Source organism: Peromyscus eremicus, chromosome 1, assembly GCF_949786415.1.
Source record: "Peromyscus eremicus chromosome 1, PerEre_H2_v1, whole genome shotgun sequence".
NCBI classification, from domain to species: Eukaryota; Metazoa; Chordata; class Mammalia; order Rodentia; family Cricetidae; genus Peromyscus; species Peromyscus eremicus.
The window spans coordinates 35,339,691-35,361,463 of NC_081416.1; positions in this window are offsets into that span (position 1 = coordinate 35,339,691).

The window sequence follows — 21,773 nt, forward strand, 5'->3', positions numbered from 1 at the left end:
AAGATTCAATCTGTGAAGTATTTGCTTACCAAACTATATGCGCTCATCTGAAATACCTGCTTTTATTTTCCACTATGGGCATCCCCATGAAAATATCTACAAAGCCAAGCTTGGTAGTGTGGGCTTATAATCCCAGCATTCTGGAGGCTGGGGCATGCAGGGGCACTGTGAGCTCCAGACCAGCTTAGGTCACAGAGAAAGATGTCATTTCAAAAGGAGAAAAATGAGAAACTGGTGAATTCCCTATTTCCCTGAAAGAGTAGAGTCACCCATTACTATCTTCTAGGTTATGTCTAGATCTAACTGATTGGAAGTCAGTTGTACTAATTATACTAAGAAAGTATGATCCTCATCAATAAATAGATACATATAGGAAAAGTCAAACTACATCTACGAAGTGTCAATATCATGCTGCTGCTTCAAAACCGAAATGGTGTTTTGATGTAAAGTGGAATTTGAGTTGTCGTAGAAGGCATACTATTAAGAATGTGGATCCAATAATTACATGAAGTCCGTGAAATCCTGTTGCTATGAAGAATGTGGATCCGTAGATACCGTCTGAAATAGAAAATGAAGTTTCGAAATATTCTGAGGCTTGAAGAATAGTGAAGTAAATTCCAAGTAAGATTGTAATAAGTAGGGCTTGATTTATGTTATTACGTTTACCTTCTATTAAGCTGTGATGGGCTCATGTGATAGAGACTCCTGATGCTAGAAGTACTGATGTATTTAATAGGGGTACTTCAAGTGGATTTAGGGGGGTAATTCCTGTAGGTGGTCAGCATCCTCCTAGGTCATGGGTTGGTGCTAAGCTGGAGTGATAAAATGCTCAGAAAAATCCTGCAAAAAAGAATACTTCTGATATGAAGAGTTTCTAAGACCCGCTATCTCAGACCTGAGAAAGAGGGTCTTTGTGTTCCCTGGAATCTTGGGTCAACCACATTCTATCAGTGTGGTCTAAGATTAGGGCATTGGATGGGATCTGGGCAGGGACGTCATGACATGAACTCGGGTGCTCAAAAAAGCCGAGAGCAGTCACGTGAGCAGTCAGCCCTGTGATGGACCAGGCAAGGGCTAGGTGGCTCTCCTTGTGGTCTGCGCTCTGTGCTCATTATCACACAGCACTGAGGGAGTATTCCTTCCTCATTCCATGAGAGGATGATAGAAGGGCCTTTTTCTGGCCTTCACTCTGATTCCTGCAAGCTCTTATTACAGCCACATGACTATAGGGACCTTGTCTCAAAACACCAGAAAACAAACAAACCATGAGCATGTGTAGGCAAGAATGGAACTGCTGTCCGTGAGTCTTTCTGCTGAGGTGTCTGAACCCAGGGTGGTCGGGGAAACTTGGAACTTGATCACTGGTTCAGAGTAAGATATTTTTATGTGGCCTACTCCCCTTATTTTGCAGTTAGATAATTTGTATACATACCTTCCTTCTGCGTGGCAATTTAAATGGCCTCCAGGAAACCTTCCCTAACTAGTGTAATTCTTCAGAAAAATACAGGGGGAAAAACAAAAAACAAAAAATCAAAAGCCTCATTACTTCCTCAGAACTATTGTATTGCTTACTCTCCCTCCCCTCTTCCTCTTCCTCATCATTTTCCTGATCTGTTTTGAGATAGGGTCTCATTACTTAGCCCAAGCTGGGTTCTAACTCTCTTTGTCATCCAGGCTGAACTTGCACCAAAACTCCCCTGCCTTCTCCTAAACCTCCTCAGAATTGTTAGCTCATGAAGGGCTCCGATGGTGTTTTGAAACTGTTCCTGGCTTTGCTGCTACTTATGTGCGCATGTGTGAGATCATAATGCCTTGAGGATGGACCTATTTCTCACACGCTCTGTACTTTCGTAGCCAGTACACTGTTTCTGTTTTGTTTTCAGCCTGGCGGTGGTAGTACACGCCTTTAATCCCAGCACTCTGGAGGCAGAGGCAGGTGGATCTCTGAGTTTGAGGCCAGCCTGGGCTACAGAGCAAGTTCTAGCACAGCCAGGGTGACACAGAGAAACCCCGCATAAAAAACAAAAAACAGCCCTCAAACTCCTGATTCTCCTGCCTCTACCTCCCTGGGTTATAGGCCTGGTCCACCACACCTGGCTTTATGCTGTGCCACAAAACTGCCAGTTCTTAAACACTAAATAAAATGCTACCTCTAACATTAACTAGGAATTTCTGAGATTTGGATTGCATGTATCATTAATGAGGCTCAAGCCAGGTATGGCAGTAGACCTAATGTAATTATTCAGTCAACAACAGATACTTACTGAGCATCTACTGTGTGCTAGGCCCTAGGACTAGACACCAAGGAATGAGGAAGTGTCTATTGTGGAAGACGAACACTTAAACAATAAATCAGGTTATATACGGTGTTTGGGAAGAACAGTAAAGCAGGATAGGAGGACAATGTGTGAGTAAAATACAACTAGCCAAGAGAAGGCCTCAGAGATGCAACATCTTGGAGCAAAGGGATTAACGGTGCAGATGAGCTTGCAAACCACTGTAAATGTCCCAGTTGCCCGAAGACATCAGGGGCCAAAGTGAGCAGAGGATGTGACTTTCTTCTGTCTTGAATGGTAGATAACATTTTTTAAGCTTCTTTTTTCTTTTTTTTTTTTTTTTTATGACTAGGGACTTCAAAGCCAGTTTTAGCACACAGTGGCATCCTTACAGTTTGGCAAAGATCAATAAACCAACATGTGAACAGCCCCAGACCCAAAGGTACACAGCTCAAAGAGGACCAAAGACAAGGTTCAGCCTCTGAATGGTCTATTTCCAAGTTCTTGAGGAGACACACAGAAGGACCTCTCTCTAAATCATTATCCTGAGGGGAAGACTCCTCCCAGCCAGGCGCTCTCAGAGTGGCCCCCATTAGACTGAGGATGCACACTTGAAGCTTGCAGAGATGTGACACAGTTGTGAGGAGAAGTGAATAATTCAAATAGAAGATCCCAGCGAAGGTGCAAATGTGACAACTGAAAAACGGGGACTGGAGAAGCCAGGGGGAAGAAAGCTCTCTTTCCAGTGTTCTCACTGTGGTTTCAGTAAACAAACCAAGCTTTCCTGCCCACCCCACCCCATCTTACCTCACCCCACCCCACTCACCCCATCTCACCCCACCCCACTCACCCCATCTCACCCCACCCCACCCCATTCACCCCACCTCACCTCACCCCACCCCACTCATCCCACTCCACCCCACTCACTCCACCTCACCTCACCCCACCCCACTCATCCCACCCCACCCCATCCCATCCCATCCCACCTCACCCACCCCACCCCATCCCATCCCATCCCACCTCACCCACCCCACCTCATCCCACCCCACCCCCACATCACCCCACCTCACCCACCCCACCCTGGCCTGGAAGGAATCTCAGTACAAGGAGAACTGAGTCCCCTGTGAGAGCTGACGTCTGACTTACAGATGGCAGTTGTGAAGCTGCTCCATATCTGCATTCTTACGCTGCCTGGTTGGTCTCTGTCTTTGCTCAGCTACCTTGTGAGGAAAAAATACCAGTTTAGTATGAGCAGGACAGTCTTTCTGTGATCCGGAATGCACTGTCTCATGGCACTCACACATATATGTAATGTGATAACTAAATGTCACAAAAAGCCTCTGACCCCTCAAAAGAGGTGGCTGTAATGCAGAGTAGATTTATGTATTTTAGTCTTTAAAAATGACAGGCACAGTACTGTGAGTGTAACGTCTTGGCTGTTCCTAATTTTTATTAACTAGGATTTTTAAGCTTCAGCTATGCTCGGATGGGATGAGCCTTTGTGCAGTGTGTATCTTTCTAGACGAAAGACAAGATGTTTGGGGCTGAAAGTGTGCAAAGGAAGCCTATGCGACCTGTCAGCGTTTTGTAGTTTAAAGCTAACGACCTTACTTCCCTTCTCCTATTCTGCCTAGCACAGTGGCGAAAATATTGCCACAAAATAATGCTTCAGAGAGGAAAGTTAAGAACGGACAATGCCAGTGTGTCTCCGGAAAGTAGCTATGGATCAGAAAAAAAAAAAAAAGAGGGAAATGCCTGGTTCATTTCTTTGTCTTCTCCTTACCAAATACATCAGAAGACTGATGTCCCATGTGCCAGGGAGCCTCCTTCCTGAGAGATGGAAGGATTCCCTGGGTGTCAGGCAGAAGGGGAATGCTGGGTGCCAAAACTGTACTTGCCAAATGGAAGTCATGCTAAGCTCAAAATTAGAAGTCATTTTAGGGAGACATCTTAGGAAGCCGAAATCCACTTATTTTAGTATTAGGTAAACACCTTTTATATACCCAACATTCAGCTAAGTGCTCTGCAGAACTTTAAGAAGTACAGCAGATAGTCCTTCCTTAACATTTAGCGTTTAATTAAATCACATACTTGACTAAGCAGATGAAAGAAAGATAACTCGTGGATCTTGCTTTTCCAGTAGCTCATGTTTTGGGGGAGACAGAAGGTATGTGCTTAACTTAAGACATAATGGGAGGCAGGAAGTACAAGTGCCGGGGTGGTTGGCACACATCATCCAGGCTGGGCTGCAGTACATCCACTGAGGAGGAAGGACTTACCTGTGGCATTTGTTCACGGATTAGTTTCTGAGGAAGCATGTCTCTCATGAACCCACAAAGAAATACAAGCAGTTGTGGCAATGATATAAGATCAGTTAAGTGATTCTGGAAATATATAATGTATCTGTGGTGATTTGAATGTAATTGGCCCCCATAATCTCATAGGGAGTTGCACTATTAGGGGGTGTGGCTTTGTTGGAGTGGGTATGGCCTTGTTAGAGGAAGTGTGTCACTGTTGAGGGTGGGCTGTGAGGTCTCTTTTGCTCAGAATACCACCCATTGTGGCAGTCAACTTCCTGTTGCCTGCATATCAAGATGTAGCCAGCACCATGTCCGCCTGTACTCCCCCATGCTCCCCATCATGATGATAATGGATTGAACCTCTGAAACTGTAAGCAAGCCACCCCAATTAAATATTTTCTTTATAAGATTGCTGTGGCCATGGTGTCTCTTCACAGCAATAAAAACCCTAACTGTAACAGTATTCGAAAGCATATTAGAACTTAGAAGGCAGGCATGTTAGTACATGCCTATAATCCCAACACTTGGGTAGCAGAGGCAGGAAGATCTGGAGTTCAAGGTCATCCTCAGCAATCTGGTGAGTTCAAGGCCAGTTTGGGATACATAAGATGTCCGAAGAAAAAATACCAATCTTTGAACAGGGTTACCATATGACCTGATGATTCTGTACACAGATCTTCAACCCTCCTAGGAGCATCTCTATGCCTGTATAAAAACCTGTCCATAAACACTCATAGAGGTATTACTCATAGTAGCCCAAAATAGAATCAAGCCAAGTTCCTTTGAGCTGATGGATGGATAAACAAATAGTCATCTATATGATGAAGTCTTATTTGACAATAATAAAAAAAGAAAGGCACTGACTGAAGTATGGCTCAATGGTAGAGAACAGCGCTGTTGTGTACAAAACTGTAGATTCAATCTTCACAGCAAAAATAAGACACCAACAACTTATAATTGGGCTGAACCTTGAAAACATTATGCCTGATGGAAAAAGACATACCATGTGAGTCTACTTCTGTAACCACAGAACCAGCCAATCTTCAAACAGAAAGCAGATTGGTGTTCTCCTGAGACTGAGGAGGGAAGGGAATACGATGTGGCTTCTTAGATGCAGACAGAATGTTGTGGGAGGAATGAAAAAATGTTCTGCAGTTACCTAGTCAAGATGACTGCCCAACCTGAGGAAGGTGAATTTTGTAATATATAAATTATATCTTAGCGAAACTGTTGTTATTAGCAACAGCAAGAAAAAAAAAAGACAAGTCAAAACATGAACATTCCCAAATTTCCTAAAAATACTAGCTCCTATCAGTGAAATTATAAAATAGACACCTCAGAAAAGATGACTAGTCATAGCAAAATATAGAAAGATGATTCTTTCTGGAGCTTCTTTATCTCACTCTGTCTCTGTCTTTCTTTTTTATGTTGTGTGTATGTGTGTTTATATACATGTGTAAGCATGTGTGAATACAGGTGTATAAATGCTACAGTGCACATGTGGAATCCAGAGGACTACCTCAGGTTTCAGTCCTTACCTTCTACCTTGTTGGGATGGGGTCTCCCACTGTTTGCCATGGCATGTCCTAGGCTAGCTTGCTCATGAGTTTTCAGGGATTATCCTGTCTCTGTTTCCCATCTCTCAGGAGTGGGGAATTCTAGGATTACAGGCACAGGCTCCCACTTCCTGCTTGACTTGAGTTCTGGGGGTCTACACTCAGGTCCTCATGCTTATGAGGCAAGAACTTTACCCCTGAACTGTCTCCTCAGCCTGACCTTCGCTTTGCTTACAGGTGATTTGGAAGGTAGCCTGGGTCCTGGAATGTTGCTTATCATTTCACATTGGTAACTAGTATGATTGTAATTTATCCCCCTGTGACTAAAAAGCAATCTGTGGTCAGAAGAATGAAGACCATAAAAATTACCCACGACTTATCAAAACTTCCCTCTCAATACCAATTGACTTTAGGTACTCGAAGCCTGGTGTGGTGGCACCTGCTTTTAATCCCAGCACATGATACGCAGCAGCAGGTAGATCTCTGTGAGTATGAGATCAGCCTGTTCTATGTAGTGAATTCTAAGCCAGACAGAACTACTTACTAAGACCTTGTCAAAAAAAAGGAAAGGAAGGAAGGAAGGAAGGAAGGAAGGAAGGAAGGAAGGAAGGAAGGAAGGAAGGAAGGAAGGAAGAAACAAAGAAACAAAGAAAGGCAAACAGACACTGAGTACTTGTATTGGTCAGCCCAGGCTACTGTAACAAAATATTACAGACTAGGTAGGTGACTTTACTTGGAAATGTCAGCTTCCTGACAATCTAGAGATTCAACATCCAAGACAAAGATGTTGGTAAGGTCAATTTCTCCCAAGGCCTCTCTTTTTGGTGTGCAGATGGCCTCCTGGCTTCATCCTTATATGGCCTTTTCTCTGTGTTTATTTTTTGGTATCTCTTCCTGTTTTAAGGACTCAAGTTTTATCATATAATTCCTCTGCCTTATGAACTTACTTCAACTTAATTTCTTCCTTAAGGACTCTATTTCCCTATAACGTCACACTGGGGATCTGGTGGAAGGGATTGAAGGGCACAGTCCATCCCTTCTAGCAGCACACACAGTTATTTGTTATTAGTACATGGAATGGATTTCCATTTTCCTTTCCAATGGCTCACAGATTGCTACTATTTTTAATTGTTTGGGCATTTAAGCTATCTCAGTTCCATGCTGGTCAAACTCCTCCAGGAAGACCTTTCTGTCCTCACTACAGACGCCCCTTTTGTTCTAAGCACTTCCTTGCACTCAGGCACAGTAAGACACTCCAGGTTCTAACTAAATGTCATATATCACATTTGGATCTCCACAAATTCAATCAACTCTGAGTCTAAAATATTCAGAAAAAGTTGAATCTCTACTGAACGCTATAGACTTTTTTCTTGTCATTCACTAAGCAATACAGTGTAATACCTATTTACATTGGCAATAACATTTACATTGTGTTAGATCAGCTGTTCTTAACCTGTGGTTTGCAACCCCTTTGGGGGATCATATATCAGATATCCTGCATATCAGATATTCTACAGATCAGATACTTACATTATGATTCATAAAATTAGCAAAATTACAATTATGAAATAGCAATAAAATAATTTTATGTCCAATGTCACCACAACCTAAGGAACTGTATTAAAGGGTCTCAGCATTAGAAGGGTTGGGAACCACTGTGTTAGATGCTTTGAAGTATATGGGAGGATATGCATAGGTTAAATGCAGATACCATACCATTTTTTAAGCATTAATTTATTTGGGGGTCGGAGGTAAGCATGTGTGTGGCACAGTGTGCATGTGTGGGAGCTAGTTCTCATTTTAGTATGTGACTTCCAAGGATTAGACTTAACTCATCAGGCTGGGCAGTAGGCATCTTTATCTTGTTGATCTCATATCATGTATGGATCTTGAAATCCATTGGGTCTGGGAACCAATCCATGTGGGATATCTAGAGATGACTCTGTGTGTGTGTGTCTGTGTGTGTGTGTGTGTGTGTGTGTGTGTGGTGTCAGAGATAAAGGGAGTGAGGGAGAGAGCACACATACAACTTTCCATTATTGTGATGAATATCTAAACAATTTACTGTTGCCAGGGAACCTGGGGTTTGCTTTTAGGTCTTTTGTCTCATTAATAAAAGGAATTAAAATGGACTCATAATGAAGCTTGAGAACAATTTTACTTGTTTGAGAGAAAAACAAGAGTACAGGCAAGCTGACAATCTCACCAACTGTCAGGAGAAGGGAGGTGGAGAAGAGGAAGAAAGCAGCATGCTATTTTTAACCAACCACATGATGGATAGGCAGTTTCATGGCAGAAAAGGTAGGGATAATTTCAGAGAGAAGAGTTATAAAGCCCAGAGTGACCAGAAAGCTTGCCCAAACTTTGGTCTGTATCTGAAAGAAATTGAAGGAAAGAGAAATTCTCCATTTGTGAGTTGCCAGGGCAGGCAAGCTTAGCAGAGCTATATGGTGAAGACTCTGCAATCAACAGTGTGGAGGATGAGTTTCTGGGAAGGACAAGTGCACTATCTCATTAAAGGAGTAATTATTCCTCCCACCTCCTTAGCACGGCCTTAGATGAATCAACCTTCCTGAAAGGTGGTTTCTTAGAGGGATGATTAACAGGCCTAGCTGAACTAACTTTCGAGGATGGAGACAATAATATGTAATGTTCTAATGTTTGGAATAGATCAGAATGCCTTGTCTCTACCCATGGCCAGAGGTAGATCCCATTCTTTTGATCCAGAGAAAGTAACTTTCTTTTAATGGACCTCAACAGAGCCCTGATATCTATCCTCAGTGGCCTCCAACAATACAAGCAGGAAAGCTCACTGATTTCAGTCCATGGTCACTCACCCTTTTATTTGGAGCTGCTCACTGCATGGTGGTAGAGAAGGACGAGAGAAGGAAGAAGGAAGAAGGAGGAAGGGGGAGGAAGAAGAAGAGGAAGAGGAAGAGGAGGAGGAGGAGGAGGAAGAGAAGGAGGAGGAGGAAGAAGAAGAAGAAGAAGAAGAAGAAGAAGAAGAAGAAGAAGAAGAAGAAGAAGAAGAAGAAGGAGAAGAAGAAGAAGGAGAAGAAGAAGCAGCAGCCAGGATTCTAGCATCTCTTTCAAGGACATATCCTCAATGACTTAACTTTTTTCCACTAGGCCCTGCCTACTAGTAACTCACCCACTCTCAATAGCATCATAATCTGCCAAGCATTTAAAACCTGGGTCTTTGCATGATATTTTAATAAAGCCATAGCAGTATGGATAGGTACTCATAGTATGGTACACAGAGGTACAGACAGACACATTTCAGAAATCATAACTCCAACTGTAGACCATTCTTCTTATATCCTTGCCTTCACCTTTCTGTATTTACAAATCTCTCCCCTCACAGTGAGAGCCCTGATCTCAACCATATTAATTCATTTACCCACGTTTATAGTATCATAAAATCTACAAAACAATTTCATAGCCATTCTGTCTATGCTGCTACAGAAACAAACAAGTTAAAAGAATTTAACATTTATTTACAATTCTCCTCATTCTCCACACTACCCAAGTCCCATCACAGCATGGTCTAATTCTTGCTCATAACTCTCTTGGGTCATATGTTTTTCCTCTTTTAGTGCCAATCATTTATTTGAAATACAGATAAGTGTATTTTCTTAGCTTGGTTTTGAAATTTTTCTCCCCATATTTGTTGTTTTAATATTTACATATATTGAAAATCAACAGGCTTTTGAAAATCATTTTTCACATGACCCACTTCCCCCATTCTAGAAAGATCCATTTCATTATTTCCCAATAGAATTCTCTTGTATCTTTCCTTTATATATAATTTTTTCTTTATATATATATTCTATATACATACATGCACATATATGTATGTTCTCATTTCCTTTTTATTTCACAAAAGGTAGCATGCTATTGATGTGGGATGATCCTTCTGTATGCTGTGAATGTGTGTTGCTTTCATTGGTTGATAATAAATCTGTTTGGCCAATGGCGAGGCAGGATAAGGTTAGGCAGAACAATCAAATTAAGAACTCGGATAAAGATGGGCAGAACAGAGGGAGATGAGAGCCAGCTGCCCAAGAAGCAAGATGCCAGAGGACTGGTAAAGCCACAGCCATGTGGCGATACATCAATGAATAGAAATGGGTTAATTTGAAAGTAAGAGCTAGTTAGTAATCAGCCTGAGCCATCAGTCAAGCATTTATAATTAATATAAGCCTCTGTGTGGTAATTTGAGAAGCATCTGCCCAGTATTTGGGAACAGGCAGATGAGACAGAAAACTCTGCCACCATTTACATGCTATATATACTCTTTTGTACTTTGTAAGAAGAAAGATTTCTTTGAGTCTTGGAGACCAGGGTTCTTGAGAGTTTATATTTATTTAACCCATGTCTCTTCCAAAGAGCCGACTAAGTGAGCCCTTGCCTACAGTGTGCTAGGTCCACAGCACCCTTCAGCCCAGCTATGGGCGTCTCTTAGCAGGACACTCATCCCTGTGCCTTGTTTACCTCTGTGGAGAAAGTGTGCAGACTCCTGTCTAACAATGTTTTGATGAAGCTTGTGGACCCTCACCTCTAGCTAATGCCACAAACTGGACAGTGTCCTGATGTGCCAGCCCCCCTTCTGGAGAAGCTGGCCAGAAACAGTCCTCTTCTATATCACCATGGTCGGGTCTTCACACACACACACACACACACACACACACACACACACACACACACACACACACATCTCACACCTAGACTGCCTTGCCTCTTCCCCTTCTCCCTTACCCACATTCACCTTTTCCTTGAAAGGCTTGGAGGCAGGTACCCTTTAGGAACAGCGGCTCTTAGAAGGAAAAGATGTTTAGAATTGCTGCCTGCTGAGCAATTCCTCAGCATTAGATATCAGGGCACCCTCCTAGCAGGGGATAGGCTGGAGCCACTCACTTCCAGTGTCTGCCATCCTACTGTCCTGCTCTAGATGCTGGTGACATGAAAACCACAGCTCCCATCTTACAGGGAGTAAGAGATGTTGATTCTGGAGCCACTTTGAGTGACCCATGGCCTGGGAACACAGATTTAGGGCACCCCCAATTCTATGTTCCAATGTGGAAACAGATTCACGAGGTTTTATAGAGCAAAGGAGGTCATAAATCAAGGCAAGTTTAAACTACGTTAGTGGGCACATCGGAGAGGTAGTTACAGCAAGACAAGATGCTTTCTCGTGGCCCAAGATGCTATCTGATGACAGTCTTAGCTTTTGGGTTAGTGGAAGCTAGCTGTGTGCTGAGTTAATAGATTCCAAAAGCTTTCTATTAGTTACAAGATGTTAGTTCAGACACAGAAGTGGGCAAGGAATGACTACCCCAGAGGGCTGGAACTAGCCCAAGATAAGGTAATTAGCCTCTTGACCTGCAACATTCCAACCTGTCCACAGTACTGAGATTCTAATCAGTCAGTCTAAGAAGACATAGCTTCTTTCCAGGAATTCTTGTTCAAAAATACCTAGAGAAGGCCAGCTCTCCTCCATCGGCAACTAGAGACCTAGAGAGTGGTCAGCCAAACTAAGTGGGGTTCAGCAAGGTAACTAGAGGCAGTACAGAGATTTGAAACAATAACCAGAGGTGGAGATGCTTGGCCAGGTAAGCAGGCAGCCCCGGGAGCTCTCCATGTTTTGCCTTCACCCTGGTCCATGCTCTTGAAAACCTTAGTAACAGGGGTGCTGGAGAGATGGCTCAGAGGTGAAGAGCACTGGCTGCTTTTGTAGAGGACCTGGGTTTGGGTCCCAGAAACCACAGAGCAGCTCATAAGCTCCTGTAACTGCAATTCCAGGGAATCCAATGCCCTCTTCTGGTCTCCACACCTGCCGAGCACACATGTGGTGCACGTACATGCAGGCAAAACACTCATCGGCAACTACCCCTTAAAGGGAGAGGTATAGGTGGTATCCTGAAGACATCCAGAGAAAGCCCCATTGTAGCTATAGGGGAGAGAGGAAAGGGCCAATCTCATGCAAAAAGGGCCTCACAGGGTTAACACAGCAAAGCTTGCACAAAGGATGGAGGAGGGCAAAGCAAAAATTAGAAAGCGGTTGCCCAAGTGGAGGAGGGGAACCTTCCACCGGTCTCCTTGCATCAGGAGGTACATTTCCATTTCAGAGCAAACGCAGCTACAAATGGCGTAGCTAGGAGCATGTCCCTACTTAGGCAGCGGATGAAAGACCCTCCCAATGCCTTTGATGCATATTCGAGCACGTTTGAAACGTGCACAGCCTGGGAACCCCAGCAGAGCAGGGCTGATTGTGGTTGGAGAGAAATCCTTGCCCGGAACAGCCAAGGCCTGAAATGGACCACAAAGGCGGTAGGAGGCAAAATCTGGATTGGATCTCGGAAGAGAAGCGGACGCTGCACCAGGGCTCTGCAACTGGGTGCCTCCGGAGGCAGGGCCTGTCTGCCAAGAGGTCCATTATTTGAACACCTCCCAGCCCCAGGGTTAGTCACTGGTGGGAACCTGGGAGGGGCTGAACATGCTGTTCAGAATAATTTAGGAGGCAGAATATTCTTCCTGCTTGGTAGTGTGAAATCACTTATTTATGGCTCCCATTCAGACCCCGGTTTGTAGATAATCCCCCTTTCTAAGCAGTCGAACTCATGAATGTTGATCTTGCAAATCAAGCTGACACTCGCAGCTTTTGTCCACCAGGGCATACATCGGGGCCTACCTTCTCCCCAGCACGTTTTCCCTCATCAGCATGCCTGTCCTAGCCTCTTGGATTCCTAAAAGGCTTGCTCCGCCCCAAACTGACCTGGGGTCTCCAGCAACAATCAAGGGGCTTGTCTGCCAAGTGCTTGGGCCAACTTGGAGCGTTCAGCTCCGGGGAGGGGGGGTGGAGAAGACGCGGGGACAAATGGACCCCTCCCCCGCTCCGCCCGACAGAAGGAGGTCACCCATTGAAGGGCCCCCTGGGAGCTGGAGACCTTCACTCTGGGTGTAGGTTTCCATCCTTAAACATGCCACAGCAAACCAAGCCAGGACAAAACCCAAGGTCTAGAGAAAGGAAGCCATAAAACAATCCCATTTGTATGATGGGAGGACCAGAGACAGAAGACACAAATGCCAGCCAGGGTGCATAGATCCGAAATAACGAGATCAGATGGGGAACTGTGGATGCCAAAGACAGCCAGGAGCCATCAATAATAAGACTTTGCTGAAAGCAAAGTCGATGGATGGTCAGTGTCCGGAGTGAATACAATGGTGACTCCAGACAGTGGTGTGGTAAGATGCCTTTTTATTAATGCTAATGGGCTAATGTGTGTTCATTACTCCCCTCTCCAGAAGAACAGCTACAGATTCCACAACAAATAGTTTTGGAGTCCTCTGTGATGCATGTGACCCCTGAACAACTTTAGGCTCACAGTGGCTCACTATCAAGGTGGCACTATGGAAAAGGCACATATACATTTATATTTTTAAAACATTTTTTAGAATGTATATACTTACATGCACTTGTGCATCTATGCCTAAACAAGTCAAAAAAGGGATTCGTTGTATCCCTAGAGCTGGAGTGAGTTGTGAGCCGCCCTACATGGGAACTGAACTCCAGTCCTTTGCCGGAACAGGGCATGTTCTTAACGGTGCAGCCATCTCTCCAACTTCCTTTGATACTGTATTGACGTTTGCGTGCCTGACAGTGAAGCTGACCTGTAAATGACAAGCACGGCCTCTGCTCCATCACCCAGCAAGACGAAACACTGATTCTTGGCACGTCTTCACCAACTCTCCGTTCTTTCCTGTTTCTTTCATTGCCATAGAACTCACCAGAGCAAAGACCACAATGAAAGGTTGAAGTCTGATAGAAAGGACCAGAGTGGCCACTTTTAGGTTGTCGCACATAGCTAGAATAGGAAGATAGGTGGAATAGGACAGTGTGGAAAGAATCTCTTTTCTTTGCATTCATTTTACATACCAATCACAGTTTCCCTTCCCTCTTCTCTTCCTGTTCCCTCCCCCAACCTCCAGTCTATCCCTCCCATCCACTCCTCCATTCAAAAAGGGGCAGGCCTCCCATGGGAGTCAACAAAGTAGTTGAGGCAGAACCAAGCACCTCCCCCTGAGTCAAGGCTGGGTGAGGCATCCCTGCATGGGGAATAGGTTCCAAAAAGTCAGCTCAGTGCCAGGGACAGGTCCTGATCCCACTGCTAGGGGCCCCACAAACAGACCAAGCTACACAACAAGAATTTTAACTCTATGTTACTGTTGGCCGTTTTCACATCAATTACGTTTCTAGTCCTGGAGTCAGGGGTGGGCAGGGGTTTGACTATGTTTCTTCCCTGGGCATTTTCTTTGGCATCTTCTCTTCTCTCTGTTGGTTTTGACAGTGTCCAGCAAACTGAGTTGTGTCTAGCCTCAGTCTTCGCCTCCAGCTCCCTCCATCAGTCTTTGAAGAACAGCCTCTTGCCAACTTCACACGATTCAGATGGGTCAGGACCAATAGACAATCAATAAGGCATAAAGTCAGGGCAGTCATAGTCTCTCTTTTCCAGAATCTAGAATCTTCATGCATGCAAAACCAAAAAAAAAAAAATGGCTATTGTTTATTAAACTAATACATCAATATACAAATCATAGAAAAAATGAGAAGTTAGGAAACTTTTTTATTGTGAATTATAACATGATCCATAAGATTCCATAAAAATGTATTTTATATAACTTCAGCACTATATGTGTGATTACTGCTCGGGTCAGGTCACGAAACTTGTGGTCAGAGATAAAAATCAAGCTAGATAAGAACAAAATATTATGCTTATTTGGAGATTAACAGGATTTCTATCTAGAAACACCTAATTCAAGCAGCCTTGAGAATGTGCTCAGTGCTTGAACTGTTTGTGGGGGCGCTGCCTCGCTGGTTCCTCTCCTCTCCAATGAAATGTTTGCAAAAGAAGCGATTGGGCACATTCTGTGACTCTGGTCAGGTTAGGGGAAACAGAGATGATTTCACAAAATGGTCCAAAGGTAAGTGAATTTCAGTCTCAAGGTTATTTTTGATAGACATAAAGTCCTGAAATAGGTGTTTTATTCCTCTTTCAATATTATCAGTATGCGTAGGCATTCTCCTTACCCCCGGGGTGCCCCTTCTTAATGATAGCAACAGCCTTGATCTCTCCTAACTGCTCTCTTGACATGGGTGGTAATTGCTTCCTGACTTTCCTCTATAGTTCTATCATGTAGGAATTCACCCCTGGAGGTTATTGTTAGTTTCATCTGTTTTAAAAATATTGATATGAAAGGGCTTTTTGTAAAATCTTTTTATTCAGCACTGTATTTATGAAAGCCGTCCATGTTATATTTGAGGACTATCAATCTCATTGTTGGACTGTAGTCAACTTGTTACTGTGTCAAATTTCTTATTTGTACTACCCCGTGAACATATGCACTGATTCTGTTGCGGTTGTGGTAAGCAGCCTCCCTGCCCCACAGGAGCACATTTCTCAAGAAGTCTCTAGGAATACAAATTCAGGGTACGAAATTTAGGTAACTTCATCTTTGCTCTACAAGCCAAACTATTTTTCCACAGTGGTTTAATTGAGATGGTGTCTATCTTAGTTACTGTTCTATTGCTGTGAAGAGACACCATGACCAAGGCAACTTACAAAAGCATGAATTTAATAGGGGGCTTGCTTACAGATTTATGGGGAGAGTCTGTGACCACCATGGTGGGAAGCACGGCAGCAGGTAGGCAGGCTGGCAAGTTAGCTGAGAGCTTACATCTTATCCACAAGCCAGAAGCAGAAACAGACAGACAGACAGAGACACAGAGACAGAGACTGAGCCTAGTGAAGACTTTTGAAAGCTTGAAGCCCAACCCCACTGACTTACCTCTTCAACAACACCTCCTAATCCTTCCCAAAACAGTTCTACCTATTAGGGATCAAGCATTCAAACATATGAGCCTATTGGAGCATTCTCATTAAAAGCACCACGGCATCTTTTCTAGATCTTCTCAATTTGGTATTTCCATCTTTTCAAACTTTTGCCCACTTGATGCCTTTGTTTTTTATTATAATTTCCAGATAACTATTGACCTATGCACCTTTCCTTATCTGAATTACTGTTTTATTTCCCAAACTATTATTTTACACACACACACACACACACACACACACACACACACACACAAATAGCCTAAGAAGTGATCAGTGTTATTCCAAATATGTTTCTATTCAACCATCAAATTCAAGGAAAATTGTTTCTAAAGATTCCTATAGAATACATTTATTTAATCTGTATTTACCTCAAGGGGCATGGTTGTTGTAAATTTGGTTAACTTGGTAACTAAATAATAGAAATTCTTATTCATGGAATTATGTTGTTGACTTTTTACTTGAAGGTAATCCTAACTAAAACTTAGCACTAGTTCCTGTTCTTCTTTTGTGTCTACTTGATGAACACTGTAGCCTTAGAAGCCAGCATAAAACAACCATCCTAAAAGAGGCCTGCAATGAAATGAAACAATGTGGGGTTATCTCATGTTATCTCCAAGTGGCATTTTGTAATGGAAATGGAATACCAGCCAGGTAAAACCAAGCACAACTCCCTCAACTATATCCAACATTCAGTAACTTCCACTCTTTCTCTCTCACCGTCAGTCTATCTCCTGTCTTTTTCTCCGGGGTCACTGAAGGGCAATGACAAAATATAAAGCATGATGACATTTAATGAGAAGCATTTGGGTACTCAAACATTAAGATACGGCTTTTGGATTCTAGGCTAGCACAAGTCCATCTAGCACAGGAATAGCAAATGGGATTTATTTCACACATCAACTCCAATTAACTGTAGTAATGTATGGAGAAAAATCCCGAGTCACATGTGGGCTCTGAAGGAGAGTGTTGTAATGTCAGACATGCATACTGTGGTGGAATGTTCTGTACCTGCCATCCGGGGCAGCAGTTCTCAAGTTTGTCATCTTAAAGAAGACTTATCTGTGATTTCTTACACAGACCATGCCCAGGGCTGTCAGATCATTTACATTAGAAACTCTGAGAAGGGAGGACCCAGCCACCGTTTTTTTTTTTTTCCCTTAGCAAATACACAAAAACATAAAAATGATAACATTAGTTGAGTACCGTCATGTTTGATACATGTATACATTGCATAATATTTAAATCAGTACAAACAGATTCATGTCTTCAAGCAGTCCTCATTTTGTTATAGTAAAGCTTTTCAAAATGCCTCCCTCTAGCATTTGGAAATGTGTTCTGTGTAATTGTTATCTACATTTGCCACACTGTATGGTAACACCCCGAGCTTCTTGCTAGCTGTACCACAGGAACCGTGATACACTACCCCTTCTCTTCCTTTCTCCCCAGTCTCTGGGCCCTGGCATTCTACTCTCAACTTTTATGATATCAGCTATTTTAGATCCACATGAGTCAGAATATGTGGCCCTTGTGTTTTCATTCACGACTGGCTTCACTTAATCTAAGGCTCTCTGGTTCCATTCATGTGGTCATAGATGACAGGATTTCATTGCTTTTGTGGCTGCATAGTATTCCATTGCATACATGTACCGCATTTTCTTTACCCATTCATCACTTGATAGACACCTGTGTTGTAGGATAATCGTTTTGTACACTGAGAAGATGTGTCTCTGCCAAGGCACCTTCTGATTGGTTTAATAAAGAGCGGAGCAGCCAATAGGAAAGGACAGGTGGGACTTCCAGAGAGAGAGAGAGGAACTTGGGGGAAGAATCTGGTAGAAGGGATTTACCAGTGAAACACAGAGGGAGTCAGATGTACAATATAGAGGAGAGGTAACAAGCCATGTGGCAGAACATAGAATAATATAAATGGGCTAATTTAAGTTATGAGCTTGTTACGAACAAGCCTAAGCTAAGGTCAAGCTTTCATACTTAGTAAGAAGTCTCTGTGTCATTATTCAGGAGCTGGTGGTCCAAAGAAAGCCAGCTACCCACCTAGGTTGATGCCATCTCTTGGTTATTGTGAACAGTGCTGCAATCAACATGGGGTGCTGATATTTCTTCAGCATTCTGATCTCACTCGGGGATGATATATGCCCAGAGGTAGTATTGATGGATCAATATTGGTTCTATTTTTAATTTTTCAAAGAACCTCCTCCAAATCGTTTTCCATCATGGCTGCATTATTTCTGTTTCTACCCTCAGTACGTAAGCATTCTCTTTTCTTCCTGCTGCAGTAATAAATAGCTCACTCTGATTTTTATTTGTGTTTCCCTGATGATTAGTGATACTGTGTTTTTTATATGTCAGGTACACAGCTGGCAAGTATTTGCTCCCATCCTGTAAGCTGCCTTCACCATAGTGAGTATTTCCTAGTCAGCACAGAGGCTTTTAGTTTCTTGTAATCCCAGTTGTCTATTTTGCTTTCACTATGTTTTTAAGACCTTGTCCAAAGAATTTCCACCCATCCCAGTGTCCAAAAGAATTCCCTTCATATTTTCTTTTTGTGGTTTCATAGTTTCAGGACTTACATGTCAGTCTTGTTGCACTCTGAGTTCATCATAACTGGTAAGAGAGAGGAATCTACTGTCATTTTTTTTTTTGCATATGGACATACAGTGTTTTTCATACTATTTGTTGACAATGTTAGTTTTTCTGCAGTGTCCCATAGATTAGTTCTATTTACTCCATGATGAACTTTAATTCTAGTGTTTCTCTGTTGATATTCTGTCTGGATGATTTGTATCTGCTGCTGAAAGCGGCATATTAAAGTCTTCAAATATTGCCCAGGTATATCCAGTCTAGTAATACTTGCTTTACGTACTTGGGTGCTCCAGCATTTGGTGCGTGTGTATTTAGAACTCAGCTCCTGCTGCATGGACGCCTTTGTCATTGAGTACTGTGCTTCCTTATGTCTTTTTATTCCTTTGGCTTTGGAGTCTATTTTGTCTTAAATTAACATGGCTCTTTCTGCTTCTTTTTAAATTCTGTCTGCAAGGAATGTCTTGCCTCATCACTTCCTTTTCAGACTGTGTTTCCCTCGGAGGGAAACTGAGTTTCTTGTAAACAACTTATGATTGGATCTTTTTTTAATCCTCTTAGTAACTGTCTTTTAATTGGCAAATTTAGTTCTTTCACATTTGAAATAATTATTAATAGTAAAGGTCTTATAGCCATCTCTCTCCCTCTTTCCCCCTCCTTCCCTCCCTCTTTCCCCTCCTTCACTCCCTCTCACCTCCTCTATCCCTTCCTCCTTTTCCCCCCTCTCCATAATCTTCGTTGGCAGTGAATTACTTTAGTGGGGTGTTTTGATTCCTGACTTGTGTTTGCATGCTGTATATGTTTGCTTTGTGATTATCATGAGGTTCACATAGCACATTTTGAGAGCTTGCTTGAAGTTTCTAGCAAGGGGTGCAGATGCTAATCTAATTTACCCTTTACCAAAGACCTGCCCTCCTTTATAGAGGAAGTTTGTCTTTTTCAGCTGATGGAGCACACAGCTTGGGAGGGAGGGATGGGATACCTCCACCTCACCACCCAGATCAGCTGAGTCAACCCTGGCAGTCAATGAGGTGATAGATGTCACAGCCAGATCTCCCTCATATCTAAACAAAACCTTTAAGATATAACAAAAAATCGAAAATACAGAAACTTAAAATCATTAGGATAGGAATAGAAACAAACGGGGCCAGTAAGATGGTTCAGTGGGAAACACACTTGCTGCCAGGCCTGGTGACTCAAGTTCAACCCTCAGACCCACATGGCAGAAGATAAAAACTGACTCCTACAAGCTGTGCTCTGACCTTCACATGAGCACCGTGGCATGCACCCCACCCCAAAATAAGACTGTAAAATAAACGGCTCCTGCCTTAACTTGTTTCTGTTTGGTATTTGGTCACAACAACGTATGAGATGACTAATAGGGAACAATTGGAACCACGCTGAGGTTGTTGCCCTGATAAACTTGTGTGATCTGTAGATCTTAGGCACTGATCTGTTGGAGGAACTTTGGGATGGAGAAAGCCCGAGGATGCTGTCAGGGGAGCTTGATGGCCATTGTGGTGGAGTCCCAAAGAGTAGGGTACCCTACGAAGGGCAGACAGTGAAGATTGCTGATACAGGTTCAGAGAGAAACAAGGACCCTGTGGAACTGGGCTAGGTCATAGGGTACCATGCAAAGTGCAGACCGTGAAGACAGCTGATGGGGGTTCAGAGTGAGACAAGGATCCTGTATATCTGAGCCGGGGCCATTCATACTACACTCAGGCAAATAAACTGGCTATGCCCATACCATGCAATTTGGAAAGGCTAAACTCAAAGTAATGATGAAATTTCAAGATAGCATGACATTGAGGTTGCCATGTGGCTGTTGCTCACTATGTTAGGCCAAGTTTATACTGAGAGTTGAGAATACAGAGCAGAGCAGGAAAATAGGAAAAATGTCTAGTTGGTCAAAGAAAGTTGTGAATGCGTTTTAAAGTTCAGACAACGTGAGGGCAGGCAAAGTTGCTGTAATTGTTACAGGGGTCATTAAACATTAGGAAAATAGGGACAGTGCCTTGAGGGGAAGAGCCTATCCAGTGAAGGCTCCATGGGGCAAAAATGAGATCTTATTTGAAAAGCTTTCTTTTAAGAAGGGAGCATGTATGTTTAAAAGAAGAAAGACCCTGCACAGACAGTGGTTCAAGCTGAGTCCACTGCTTGAACAGAACCACCTTGGGAAGTGTTTCCCTACGTTCAGGCCCACAGGTATCCAGAGACCACTGCAGCTGTGCTAAGAGAGGACCATGCTGCATCTCCCGCTGGCTGCAGAAATTGTCTGTGTAAGACTGGTTTTGCTGGCATGCAGAATGCAGTAACATTGGGATCATCAGGACTAACAGCAAGGTTCCAGAGTAAAACAGGTGAGGCCAGACAATGCATGGTTAGATCAGATTCTCTAAAATAGACCTGAGGAGGCCATTGAAGCATTGAGGGTGAAGCCTAAGCCACAATGGAGACCCCTGGTGTTGGTCTTGCAAGGGATGTAGAATCATTGCTAAGGAAAGCCAGAAGAGCTGACGCAAGAGAGACAGCAGATGTACAGGATCATAGCGTCAAGGCAAACAAAGCCTGTCAGAGCACGGATGATGCTACCACATGTTCTGGGTACCAAACATGGATCTGCAGGAAATAATTCTGTCCTTCTGTCCAGCAGCTGAGTTTCTGTCTTGCTTTGGTCACATCTTCTACCTTTCAGAGTTTGATTTTAAGATGTCATGGGCCTGAGTTAAATTTATCAGTGACTTCTGTCATATATATATATACTGAAACCCATTTCAGGGTATCCAAAATGCTCTGTTACCATCTCTCTGAATGAACTTTCAACCCCCTTGTAATCATGAAGTCTTCTTGCATCCCAATAGCCCAAACATTTGTTTTTGATATTGTCTCAGAGCTCCCATAGGCCTTTTCATCCCTCCTTATTTTGTTTCCTCTCCTGTGTCTGCGTATTTTCAAATAGCCTGTCTTCAAACTCACTAATTCTTACTTCTGTTTGATCTGTGCTGCCACTGATGCCTTCTGTTGCATTTTTAATTTCACCACACGCTACTTTCAGTTCAAGACGGTGTTTGATTTCTTATTAATTGCTTCCATCTCTTTCCTAGGTGTCTGTTTTGGGGTACCTCCCCCCCCCAACTCACTGAGTTT